At 53.3% G+C, this 13,515-nt stretch overlaps 1 long non-coding RNA gene across 1 annotated transcript in view; it reads right to left on the reverse strand.

The window, feature by feature from the left end:
• The window catches only part of LOC135528130 (uncharacterized), a 214,066-nt gene that overhangs the window by 48,022 nt on the left and 152,529 nt on the right, over nt 1–13,515 (reverse strand). The window contains exon 2 of the long non-coding RNA XR_010453508.1: nt 11,081–11,323. This is a non-coding gene — a long non-coding RNA (uncharacterized LOC135528130). The remainder of the gene's footprint in view (nt 1–11,080; nt 11,324–13,515) is intronic.

Consider the following 13,515-nt stretch of genomic DNA (forward strand, 5'->3'; position numbering starts at 1 on the left):
ATCAATCCCCAGAGCCCTTCCTCCCTCCCTCCCTCTGACACACAGGGAGGAGCATCAATCCCCAGAGCCCTTCCTCCCTCCCTCCCTCCGACACACAGGGAGGAGCATCAATCCCCAGAGCCCTCCCTCCCTCCCTCCCTCCCTCCCTCTGACACACAGGGAGGAGCATCAATCCCCAGAGCCCTCCCTCCCTCCCTCCCTCCCTCCCTCCCTCCGACACACAGGGAGGAGCATCAATCCCCAGAGCCCTTGCTCCCTCCCTCCCTCCCTCCCTCCCTCCCTCCCTCTGACACACAGGGAGGAGCATCAATCCCCAGAGCCCTCCCTCCCTCCCTCCCTCCCTCTGACACACAGGGAGGAGCATCAATCCCCAGAGCCCTCCCTCCCTCCCTCCCTCCGACACACAGGGAGGAGCATCAATCCCCAGAGCCCTCCCTCCCTCCCTCCCTCCCTCCCTCCCTCCGACACACAGGGAGGAATATCAATCCCCAGAGCCCTCCCTCCCTCCCTCCCTCCCTCCCTCCGACACACAGGGAGGAGCATCAATCCCCAGAGCCCTCCCTCCCTCCCTCCCTCCCTCCCTCTGACACACAGGGAGGAGCATCAATCCCCAGAGCCCGCCCTCCCTCCCTCCCTCCCTCTGACACACAGGGAGGAGCATCAATCCCCAGAGCCCTCCCTCCCTCCCTCTGACACACAGGGAGGAGCATCAATCCCCAGAGCCCTTCCTCCCTCCCTCCCTCTGACACAGGGAGGAGCATCAATCCCCAGAGCCCTCCCTCCCTCCCTCCGACACACAGTGAGGAGCATCAATCCTCAGAGCCCTCCCTCCCTCCCTCCCTCCCTCCCTCCCTCCGACACACAGGGAGGAATATCAATCCCCAGAGCCCTCCCTCCCTCCCTCCCTCCCTCCGACACACAGGGAGGAGCATCAATCCCCAGAGCCCTCCCTCCCTCCCTCCCCTCCCTCCCTCCCTCCCTCCGACACACAGGGAGGAGCATCAATCCCCAGAGCCCTCCCTCCCTCCCTCCCTCCCTCTGACACACAGGGAGGAGCATCAATCCCCAGAGCCCTCCCTCCCTCCCTCCCTCCCTCCCTCCGACACACAGGGAGGAGCATCAATCCCCAGAGCCCTTCCTCCCTCCCTCCCTCTGACACACAGGGAGGAGCATCAATCCCCAGAGCCCTTCCTCCCTCCCTCCCTCCGACACACAGGGAGGAGCATCAATCCCCAGAGTCCTCCCTCCCTCCCTCCCTCCCTCCCTCTGACACACAGGGAGGAGCATCAATCCCCAGAGCCCTCCCTCCCTCCCTCCGACACACAGGGAGGAGCATCAATCCCCAGAGCCCTTCCTCCCTCCCTCCCTCCCTCCCTCCCCCTCTGACACACAGGAGGAGCATCAATCCCCAGAGCCCTCCCTCCCTCCCTCCCTCCCTCTGACACACAGGGAGGAGCATCAATCCCCAGAGCCCTCCCTCCCTCCCTCCCTCCGACACACAGGGAGGAGCATCAATCCCCAGAGCCCTCCCTCCCTCCCTCCCCTCCCTCCCTCCCCTCCCTCCGACACACAGGGAGGAATATCAATCCCCAGAGCCCTCCCTCCCTCCCTCCCTCCCTCCCTCCCTCCGACACACAGGGAGGAGCATCAATCCCCAGAGCCCGCCCCCTCCCTCCCTCCCTCCCTCTGACACACAGGGAGGAGCATCAATCCCCAGAGCCCTCCCTCCCTCTGACACACAGGGAGGAGCATCAATCCCCAGAGCCCTCCCTCCCTCCCTCCCTCCGACACAGGGAGGAGCATCAATCCCCAGAGCCCTCCCTCCCTCCCTCCCTCCCTCCGACACACAGGGAGGAGCATCAATCCCCAGAGCCCTCCCTCCCTCCCTCCCTCTGACACACAGAGAGGAGCATCAATCCCAGAGCCCTCCCTCCCTCCCTCTGACACACAGAGAGGAGCATCAATCCCCAGAGCCCCTCCCTCCCTCCCTCCCTCCCTCCCTCTGACACACAGGGAGGAGCATCAATCCCCAGAGCCCTCTCTGTCTAACTATCTGGATGTCAGAGCTAACCCCAGAGAGTGACCTCAGGAACCCAGCCTAGACCACGCATCCTGAGGGAGGAGGGAGCTGACAGGGTGTTATCAAACACACACACACACACACACACACACACACACACACACACACACACACACACACACACACACACACACACAGACAGGGTGTTATCCTCCAGCCCTCTGACCTGATCTTCTTCTGACAGGAAGGCCAAACACACACACACACACACACACAGACATCCCATCATCCCTGGGGCTAGAATTATAGTTTGTCAGAGAGGCAGGCCTGTCAGACACACAGTTGTTACTGATGAGAGAGGGAGAGGAGAAACTTGTTTCCCTAGCAGGTATCATACTAATGCCTTACTGTCCCGACAAGCAGACAACCCTCCAGGGAGAGATTATACCACACAGCTTGACAGATGAACATGAAACTGTGCAAGTAAAAGCACATGATGATTTATCTATCTTAATGACTGCATGACACGACCAGGAAAACTCAGGGTCATAGTTTAAGTCTCTACGTCCATGGGACGTTTTTTCTTCTTGAGCACATTGTTATGTACTTGAGTGAAGACCCAAAAGCGGTTTTAACAGAAAACAGAGTTCTTTAATGAAAAACAGGAATGGCATAAATCCTCTTCCAACGTTGACAATGGAACAAAAAGAACGTAGTATAGTGCAGGATGCACCTGCCAGGCAGACTCCGACAGGATAGGACAAGGTGGAAGCAAACGAGACGACAGCTTGCTTCTGGCATCAAAAACACAAACAAGAATCAGACACTGAAAGTAGCAGGAACTGAGAGAGAAATAGAGACCTAATCAGAGGGGGAAGAGAGAACAGGTGGGAAAGAGTGAAAGAGCTAGTTAGGGGAGATGTAGAACAGCTGAAGAATGAGAGACAGAGAAGGTAACCTAAAAAGACCAGCAGAGAGAGACAGAGTGAAGAGAAAGGACAGGAACAGACATAACAAGACATGACAGTACCCCCCCCCACCGAGCGCCTCCTGGCGCACTCGAGGAGGAAACCTGGCGGCAACGGAGGAAATCATCGATCAGCGAACGGTCCAGCACGTCCCGAGAGGGAACCCAACTCCTCTCCTCAGGACCGTGCCCCTCCCAATCCACTAGGTACTGATGACCACGGCCCGAGGGCGCATGTCCAAAATCTTACGAACCCTGTAGATGGGTGCGCCTCGACAAGGATGGGGGGAGGGACGCAGCGGGGGCGCGAAGAACGGGCTTAACACAGGAGACATGGAAGACCGGGTGAACGCGACGAAGATAGCGCGGAGAAGAAGTCGCACTGCGACAGGATTAATGACCTGGGAAATACGGAACGGACCAATGAACCGCGGGGCCAACTTGCGAGAAGCTGTCTTAAGGGGAAGGTTCTGAGTGGAGAGCCATACTCTCTGACCGCAACAATATCTAGGACTCTTGGTCCTACGCTATTAGCGGCCCTCACAGTCTGCGCCCTATTACGGCAAGTGCCGACCTGACCCCCTTCCAGGTGCGCTCGCAACGCTGGACAAAAGCCTGAGCGGAGGGGACGCAGGACTCGGCGAGCTGAGATGAGAACAGCGGAGGCTGGTACCCGAGGCTACTCTGAAAAGGAGATAGACCGGTAGCAGACGAGGAAGCGAGTTGTGGGCGACTCTGCCCAGGGGAGCTGTTCTGACCAAGACGCAGGGTTACGAAAAGAAAGACTGCGTAAAAATGCGACCAACAGTCTGATTGGCCCGTTCGGCTTGACCGTTAGACTGGGGATGAAAGCCGGACGAGAGACTGACGGAAGCCCCAATCAAACGGCAAAACTCCCTCCAAAATTGAGACGTGAACTGCGGCCCTCTGTCGGAAACGACGTCAGACGGAAGGCCATGAATTCGGAAAACATTCTCGATAATGATCTGAGCCGTCTCCTTAGCAGAAGGGAGCTTAGCGAGAGGAATGAAATGAGCCGCCTTAGAGAATCTATCGACAACCGTAAGAATAACTGTCTTCCCCGCTGATGAAGGCAGTCCGGTGATGAAATCTAAAGCGATGTGAGACCACGGTCGAGAGGGAATGGGAAGCGGTCTGAGACGGCCGGCAGGAGGAGAGTTCCCAGATTTAGTCTGCGCGCAGACCGAACAAGCGGCGACAAATCGACGCGCGTCACGTTCCCGAGTGGGCCACCAGAAACGCTGGCGAATGGAAGCGAGCGTACCCGAACGCCGGGGTGGCCGGCTAACTTGGCAGAGTGGGCCCACTGAAGAACGGCCGGACGGTAGGAACGGGAACGAACAGAAGGTTCCTAGGACAAGCTCGCGGCAACGGAGTGTGAGCGAGTGCTTGCTTTACCTGCCTCTCAATTCCCCAGACAGTCAACCCGACAACACGCCCTTCAGGGAGAATCCCCTCGGGGTCGGTGGAGACCTCAGAAGAACTGAAGAGACGAGATAAAGCATCAGGCTTGGTGTTTTTTGAGCCCGGACGATAAGAAATAACAAACACGAAATGAGCGAAAAACAGAGCCCAACGAGCCTGACGCGCATTAAGTCGTTTGGCTGAACGGATGTACTCAAGGTTCCTATGGTCAGTCCAAACGACAAAGGAACGGTCGCCCTCCAACCACTGTCGCCATTCGCCTAGGGCTAAGCGGATGGCGAGCAGTTCAAGACATTACCAACATCATAGTTACGTTCTGACGGCGATAAGCGATGAGAAAAACGCGCAAGGATGGACCTTGCCGTCAGAGAGAGAGCGCTGAGAAAGAATGGCTCCCACGCCCACCTCTGACGCGTCAACCTCAACAACAAACTGACTAGAGATGTCAGGTGTAACAAGAATAGGTGCGGATGTAAAACGATTCTTAAGAAGATCAAAAGCTCCCTGGGCGGAAACGGACCACTTAAAGCACGTCTTAACAGAAGTAAGGGCTGTGAGGGGAGCTGCCACCTGACCGAAATTACGGATGAAACGACAATAGAAATTAGCGAAGCCCAGAAAGCGCTGCAGCTCGACGCGTGACTTAGGAACGGGCCAATCAATGACAGCCTGGACCTTAGCGGGATCCATCTTAATGCCCTCAGCGGAAATAACGGAACCGAGAAAGGACAGAGGCGGCATGAAAAGTGCACTTCTCAGCCTTCACATAAAGACAGTTCTCCAAAAGGCGCTGGAGGACGCGCCGCACGTGCTGAACATGAATCGAGAGAGACGGTGAAAAAATCAGGATATCGTCCATGTAAAACGAAAACAAAAATGTTCAGCATGTCTCTCAGGACGTCGTTAACTAGTGCCTGAAAGACAGCTGGAGCGTTAACGAGGCCGAAAGGAAGAACCCGGTATTCAAAGTGCCCTAACGGAGTGTTAAACGCGTCTTCCACTCGTCCCCCTCCCTGATGCGCACGAGATGGTAGGCGTTACGAAGGTCCAATTTGGTGAAAAACCTGGCTCCCTGCAGGATCTCGAAGGCTGAAGACATAAGAGGAAGCGGATAACGATTCTTAACTGTTATGTCATTCAGCCCTCGATAATCCACGCATGGCCGCAGGGACCCGTCCTGAACAAAAAAACCCCGCTCCGGGCGGGAGAGGAGGAGGAGACTATGGTACCGCGTCGAGCGAAACCGACAAATAATCCTCGAGAGCCTTACGTTCGGGAGCCGACAGAGAGTATAATCTACCCCGGGGGGAGTAGTTCCCGGAAGGAGATCAATACTACAGTCATACGACCGGTGTGGAGGAGAGAAGTGGCCTTGGAACGACTGAACACCGTGCGCAGATCGTGATACTCCTCCGGCACCCTGTCAAATCGCCAGGCTCCTCCTGTGAAGAAGAGACAGAGGAAACAGGAGGGATAGCAGACATTAAACAGGTCACATGACAAGAAACATTCCAGGATAGGATAGTATTACTAGACCAATTAATAGAAGGGTTATGGCGCACTAGCCAGGGATGACCCAAAACAACAGGTGTAAAAGGTGAACGAAAAATTAAAAAAGAAATGGTTTCGCTATGATTACCAGAGACAGTGAGGGTTAAAGGCAGCGTCTCACGCTGAATCTTGGGGAGGGAACTACCATCTAAAGCGAACAAGGCCGTGGGCTCCCCTAACTGTCTGAGAGGAATGTCATGTTCCCGAGCCCAGGTCTCGTCCATAAAACAGCCCTCCGCCCCAGAGTCTATCAAGGCACTGCAGGAAGCAGATGAACCGGGCCAGCGGAGATGGACCGGAAAGGTAGTGCGTGATCCAGAAGGAGAGGCCTGAGTAGTTGCGCTCACCAGTAGCCCTCCCCTTACTGATGAGCTCTGGCTTTACTGGACATGAGGTGACAAAATGACCAGCGGAGCCGCAGTAGAGACAGAGGCGTGGTGATTCTCCGTTCCTTCTCCTTGGCCGAGATGCGGATACCCCCAGCTGCATAGGCTCAGCATCCGAGCCGGCGGAGGAGGGTGGCAGTGATGCGGCAGGTGGCAGTGATGTGGAGAGGGGAGCAACGGAGAACGCGAGCTCCTTTCCACGAGCTCGGCGACGAAGATCAAACCGTCGCTCTATGCGAATAGCGAGGGCTATTAAGGAGTCCAGACTGGAAGGAACCTCCCGGAGAGGATCTCATCCTTAACCTCGACGAGGAGACCCTCCAGAAAACGAGCGAGCAAAGCCGGCTCGTTCCAGTCACTAGAGGCAGCGAGAGTTAAAACTCAATAGAATAATCCGTTATGGATCGATTCCCCTGACATAGGGAAGACAGGGCCCTGGAAGCCTCCTCCCCCAAAAACAGAACGGTCAAAAACCCGTATCATCTCCTCCTTAAAGTCCTGAAACTGGTTAATACACTCAGCCCTCGCCTCCCAGGATTGCCGTGCCCCACTCACGCGCCCGTCCGGCAAGGAGAGAAATGACGTAGGCGATGCGGGCTGCGCTCCTGGAGTAAGTGTTGGGCTGGAGAGAGAACACCACATCACACTGAGTGAGGAATGAGCGGCACTCAGTGGGCTCCCCAGAGTAACAGGGCGGGTTGTTGATCCTGGGCTCCGGAGACCGGAAACCCTGGAAGTGGGCGGTGGATCGAGGTGGAGTTGGTGAACCTGTCTTGTGAGGTCGGAGACTTGGACGGCCAGGGTCTCAACGGCATGTCGAGCAGCAGACAATTCCTCCTCGTGTCTGCCTAGCATCGCTCCCTGGATCTCGACGGCGGAGTGAAAAGGGTCCGGAGCCGCTGGGTCCATTCTTGGTCTGATTCTTCTGTTATGTACTTGAGTGAAGACCCAAAAGCGGTTTTAACAGAAAACAGAGTTCTTTAATGAAAAACAGGAATGGCATAAATCCTCTTCCAACGTTGACAATGGAACAAAAAGAACGTAGTATAGTGCAGGATGCACCTGCCAGGCAGACTCCGACAGGATAGGACAAGGTGGAAGCAAACGAGACGACAGCTTGCTTCTGGCATCAAAAACACAAACAAGAATCAGACACTGAAAGTAGCAGGAACTGAGAGAGAAATAGAGACCTAATCAGAGGGGGAAGAGAGAACAGGTGGGAAAGAGTGAAAGAGCTAGTTAGGGGAGATGTAGAACAGCTGAAGAATGAGAGACAGAGAAGGTAACCTAAAAAGACCAGCAGAGAGAGACAGAGGAAGAGAAAGGACAGGAACAGACATAACAAGACATGACACACATGGTCACAAATGGAATATAATTACAAATAATGAGTAGACTAGTGACCACTAGAAGCCCAACGGATACAGTATTAGACAATCATTTCAAACCTTGATTACACTTGGATTCGACAATGCTGTATGTTTATCGATTTATGCTTCATAATACTTTGGGAACATATATCCTAAGTTAAAAATGACTTTGAGCTAATTGCCCAGAGATTTTACAGTGAAAATAATGTTTTTGCTTTTTGAAAACTCGGGTGGGCCAAATAAAATCAATCGTTGGCCAAATTTGGCACACGGAGCCGCCAGTTGAAGAGCCCTGCTCTACGTAATAGATTGTGAATGCATAGATATTAACACATGAACCTACTAGATCTCCTGGCTCTACAGTACAAATCCTCTGTTGTGCCGAACAGACCACATCCCCTCTTTCCTTCCTCTACTACAACAATGAGTCAGTAGTTTCTTCTCATCTCCCCCATTCTGCTACTGTCTGTCTGAGGATCTGGGCTATAAAACCTGGAGAGAGCCTGGCTGTACAGCAAGACAACGACAACACCACTGTTTTGTTAAGATTTCAGATTTCAGGCCTTTATATTATCAATCATAGTATGTTGCTGGGGGGGGGATGTCTGTGCCATGGCTTTACAACCCCTGCTTGTCACACCTTGATCTGTTTCAGCTGTCTTTGTGCTTGTCTCCACCCCCCTCCAGGTGTCGCCCATCTTCTCCATTAACCCCGGTGTATTTATACCTGTGTTCTCGGTTTGTCTGTTGCCAGTTTGTTTTGTTCGTAAAACCTACCAGCGTTTGTTTCCCTGCTCCTGCCTGTTTCTTGCTCCTGTTTTCCAGTCCTTCCCGGTTTTGACCATTCTACCTGCCCTGAACATGAGATTGCCTGCCATTTTGTATGTTACCCCACGTTCTGGATTATTGACCCCTGACCCTGAGACTGCCCGCCATTCTGGACCCTTTACACCCTTTCTGGATTATTGACCCCTGCCTGTCTTGACCTGTTCCTCTTCACTATCAGTCCCACTTCACTATCAGTCCCACTTCACTATCAGTCCCACTTCACTATCAGTCCCACTTCACTATCAGTCCCACTTCACTATCAGTCCCACTTCACTATCAGTCCCACTTCACTATCAGTCCCACTTCACTATCAGTCCCTATTCACTATCAGACCCACTTCACTATCAGTCCCACTTCACTATCAGTCCCACTTCACTATCAGTCCCACTTCACTATCAGTCCCACTTCACTATCAGTCCCTATTCACTATCAGACCCACTTCACTATCAGTCCCTATTCACTATCAGTCCCACTTCACTATCTGTCCCACTTCACTATCAGTCCCTATTCACTATCAGTCCCACTTCACTATCAGTCCCTATTCACTATCAGTCCCACTTCACTATCAGTCCCACTTCACTATCAGTACCTATTCACTATCAGTACCTATTCACTATCAGTACCTATTCACTATCAGTACCTATTCACTATCAGTACCTATTCACTATCAGTACCTATTCACTATCAGTCCCACTTCACTATCAGTCCCACTTCACTATCAGTACCTATTCACTATCAGTCCCTATTCCCTAATTAGAAAGTCATATTGAAAACCAGCAGTGTTGCAGTTTCAAGGACCAGAGTTCACCAGTACACCAAGGACCAGAGCTCCCCAATACACCAAGGACCAGAGCTCCCCAGTACACCAAGGACCAGAGTTCACCAGTACACCAAGGACCAGAGCTCCCCAGTACACCAAGGACCAGAGCTCCCCAGTACACCAAGGACCAGAGCACACCAGTACACCAAGGAAGGACCAGAGCACACCAGTACACCAAGGACCAGAGCTCCCCAGTACACCAAGGACCAGAGCTCCCCAGTACACCAAGGACCAGAGCTCCCCAGTAGACCAAGGACCAGAGCTCCCCAGTAGACCAAGGACCAGAGCTCCCCAGTACACCAAGGACCAGAGCTCCCAGTACACCAAGGACCAGAGCTCCCCAGTACACCAAGGACCAGAGCTCTCCAGTACACCAAGGACCAGAGCTCCCAGTAGACCAAGGACCAGAGCTCCCCAGTAGACCAAGGACCAGAGCTCCCCAGTACACCAAGGACCAGAGCTCCCCAGTACACCAAGGACCAGAGCTCCCAGTACACCAAGGACCAGAGCTCCCCAGTACACCAAGGACCAGAGTTCACCAGTAGACCAAGGAACAGAGTTCACCAGTACACCAAGGACCAGAGTTCACCAGTAGACCAAGGACCAGAGCTCCCCAGTACACCAAGGACCAGAGCTCCCCAATACACCAAGGACCAGAGCTCCTCAGTAGACCAAGGACCAGAGCTCCCCAGTACACCAAGGACCAGAGCTCCCAGTAGACCAAGGACCAGAGCTCCCCAGTACACCAAGGACCAGAGCTCCCCAGTAGACCAAGGACCAGAGCTCCCAGTACACCAAGGACCAGAGCTCCCCAGTACACCAAGGACCAGACCTCCCCAGTACACCAAGGACCAGAGCTCCCCAGTACACCAGGACCAGAGCTCCCCAGTACACCAAGGACCAGAGTTCACCAGTAGACCAAGGAACAGAGTTCACCAGTACACCAAGGACCAGAGTTCACCAGTAGACCAAGGACCAGAGCTCCCCAGTACACCAAGGACCAGAGCTCCCCAATACACCAAGGACCAGAGCTCCTCAGTAGACCAAGGACCAGAGCTCCCCAGTACACCAAGGACCAGAGCTCCCCAGTAGACCAAGGACCAGAGCTCCCCAGTACACCAAGGACCAGAGCTCCCCAGTACACCAAGGACCAGAGCTCCCCAGTAGACCAAGGACCAGAGCTCCCCAGTACACCAAGGACCAGAGCTCCCCAGTACACCAAGGACCAGAGCTCCACAGTACACCAAGGACCAGAGTTCACCAGTACACCAAGGACCAGAGCTCCCCAATACACCAAGGACCAGAGTTCACCAGTAGACCAAGGACCAGAGCTCCCCAGTAGACCAAGGACCAGAGCTCCACAGTAGACCAAGGACCAGAGCTCCCCAGTACACCAAGGACCAGAGCTCCCCAGTACACCAAGGACCAGAGTTCACCAGTAGACCAAGGACCAGAGCTCCCCAGTACACCAAGGACCAGAGTTCACCAGTTGACCAAGGACCAGAGCTCCACAGTACACCAAGGACCAGAGCTCCCCAGTACACCAAGGACCAGAGCTCCCCAGTACACCAAGGACCAGAGCTCCCCAGTACACCAAGGACCAGAGCTCCACAGTACACCAAGGACCAGAGTTCACCAGTATACCAAGGACCAGAGCTCCCCAGAGTAATAAAGGGAGCGGATATGAGATACCTGTGTGTGAGAGCTGCAGGCGGGGTCCACTCTGGCTCCAGGTTGCAGCGGTAGAAGAGGTGTCTGGTAGCAACAGCAGCAGTTGGAGGGACACACCCAGCAGAACACCGAACCTCTCTGGCCCCAGGACCCTCATCTTCATCGTTATTAGTGAGAACAGGTGGTCGTCGCTGTCACATCACCCTGTGGATCTGTCTGTGGATCTGTCTGTGGATCGTCTCAGCAGTTTCTAACGTTGGCAAGCTGTCATGGGAAAAAAACACACACTTTCAAACAAGTCCAAGTAAGGCTTTTTCCTGAAAATGAAGACCTAAGCAGGAACTTTACTTGTTAATTTAATTTATTTTTGATTTAACCTTTATTTTACTAGGCAAGTCAGTTAATAACAAATTCATATTTTCAATGACTGCCTAGGAACAGTGGGTTAACTGCCTTGTTCAGGGGCAGAACGACAGATTTTTACCTTGTCAACTCGGTGGAGAACCAATCTTGCAACTTTTCGGTTAGAAGTCCAACATTCTAACCACAAGGCTACCTGCCTCTAACCACTGGGCTACCTGCCGCCCCTACACTCTAACCACTAGGCTACCTGCCTCTAACCACTAGGCTACCTGCCCCTCTAACCACTAGGCTACCTGCCCCTCTAACCACTAGGCTACCTGCCCCTCTAACCACTAGGCTACCTGCCCCTCTAACCACTAGGCTACCTGCCCCTCTAACCACTAGGCTACCTGCCCCTCTAACCACTAGGCTACCTGCCCCTCTAACCACTAGGCTACCTGCCCTCTAACCACTAGGCTACCTGCCTCTAACCACTAGGCTACCTGCCCCTCTAAGCACTAGACTACCTGCCCCTCTAAGCACTAGACTACCTGCCCCCTCTAACCACTAGGCTACCCGCCCCTCTAACCACTAGGCTACCTGCCCCTCTAACCACTAGGCTACCTGCCCCCTCTAACCACTAGGCTACCTGCCCCTCTAACCACTAGGCTACCTGCCCCTCTAACCACTAGGCTACCTGCCCCTCTAACCACTAGACTACCTGCCTCTAACCACTAGACTACCTGCCTCTAACCACTAGACTACCTGCCTCTAACCACTAGGCTACCTTCCTCTAACCACTAGACTACCTGCCTCTAACCACTAGGCTACCTTCCTCTAACCACTAGACTACCTGCCTCTAACCACTAGGCTACCTTCCTCTAACCACTAGACTACCTGCCTCTAACCACTAGGCTACCTTCCTCTAACCACTAGACTACCTGCCTCTAACCACTAGGCTACCTTCCTCTAACCACTAAGCTACCTTCCTCTAACCACTAGACTACCTGCCTCTAACCACTAGGCTACCTGCTGACCCTCCCGATCCATGTATATGGGTAAGAGTCAAGTTACATTTTGGGAATGTTATACGTTTTCTTTGCAAGTTTAAAGCATACTGTTCGCTAGCTAGCGAATGTTAGCTTTCTGGCTCACTGGCTAATGCTGTGTGTATAATCTGTGCAGTAATATTATTTGTATTACGTTGCTAGCTAGCTAGCTAACATTGAACCTAGTTGGTTAGCTTTAGCTACCTGCAGGTTCATACTACAGCATTTGATTCATTGTGGCTATGACAATCCGATAGATGCTGTCCTCACACAGTAGGAACTGTCCTCACACAGTAGGGAACTGTCCTCTCACAGTAGGAACTGTCCTCACACAGTAGGAACTGTCCTCTCACAGTAGGAACTGTCCTCACACAGTAGGAACTGTCCTCACACTGTAGGAACTGTCCTCACACAGCATGAACTGTCCTCACACAATAGGAACTGTCCTCACACAGTATGAACTGTCCTCACACTGTAGGAACTGTCCTCACACTGTAGGAACTCTCCTCACACTGTAGGAACTGTCCTCGCACAGCATGAACTGTCCTCACACAGTATGAACTGTCCTCACACTGTAGGAACTGTCCTCACACTGTAGGAACTGTCCTCACACTGTAGGATCTGTACTCACACAGGATGAACTGTCCTCACACAGTAGGAACTGTCCTCACACTGTAGGAACTGTCCTCACACAGTAGGAACTGTCCTCACACAGTATGAACTGTCCTCACACTGTAGGAACTGTCCTCACACTGTATGAACTGTCCTCACACAGCATGAACTGTCCTCACACAATAGGAACTGTCCTCACACAGTAGGAACTGTCCTCACACTGTAGGAACTGTCCTCACACTGTAGGAACTGTCCTCACACTGTAGGAACTGTCCTCACACTGTAGGAACTGTCCTCACACTGTAGGAACTGTCCTCACACTGTAGGAACTGTCCTCACACAGTATGAACTGTCCTCACACAGCATGAACTGTCCTCACACAGCATGAACTGTCCTCACACAGTAGGAACTGTCCTCACACAGCATGAACTGTCCTCACACAGTAGGAACTGT

Source organism: Oncorhynchus masou, chromosome 5, assembly GCF_036934945.1.
Source record: "Oncorhynchus masou masou isolate Uvic2021 chromosome 5, UVic_Omas_1.1, whole genome shotgun sequence".
Lineage (NCBI taxonomy): Eukaryota > Metazoa > Chordata > Actinopteri > Salmoniformes > Salmonidae > Oncorhynchus > Oncorhynchus masou.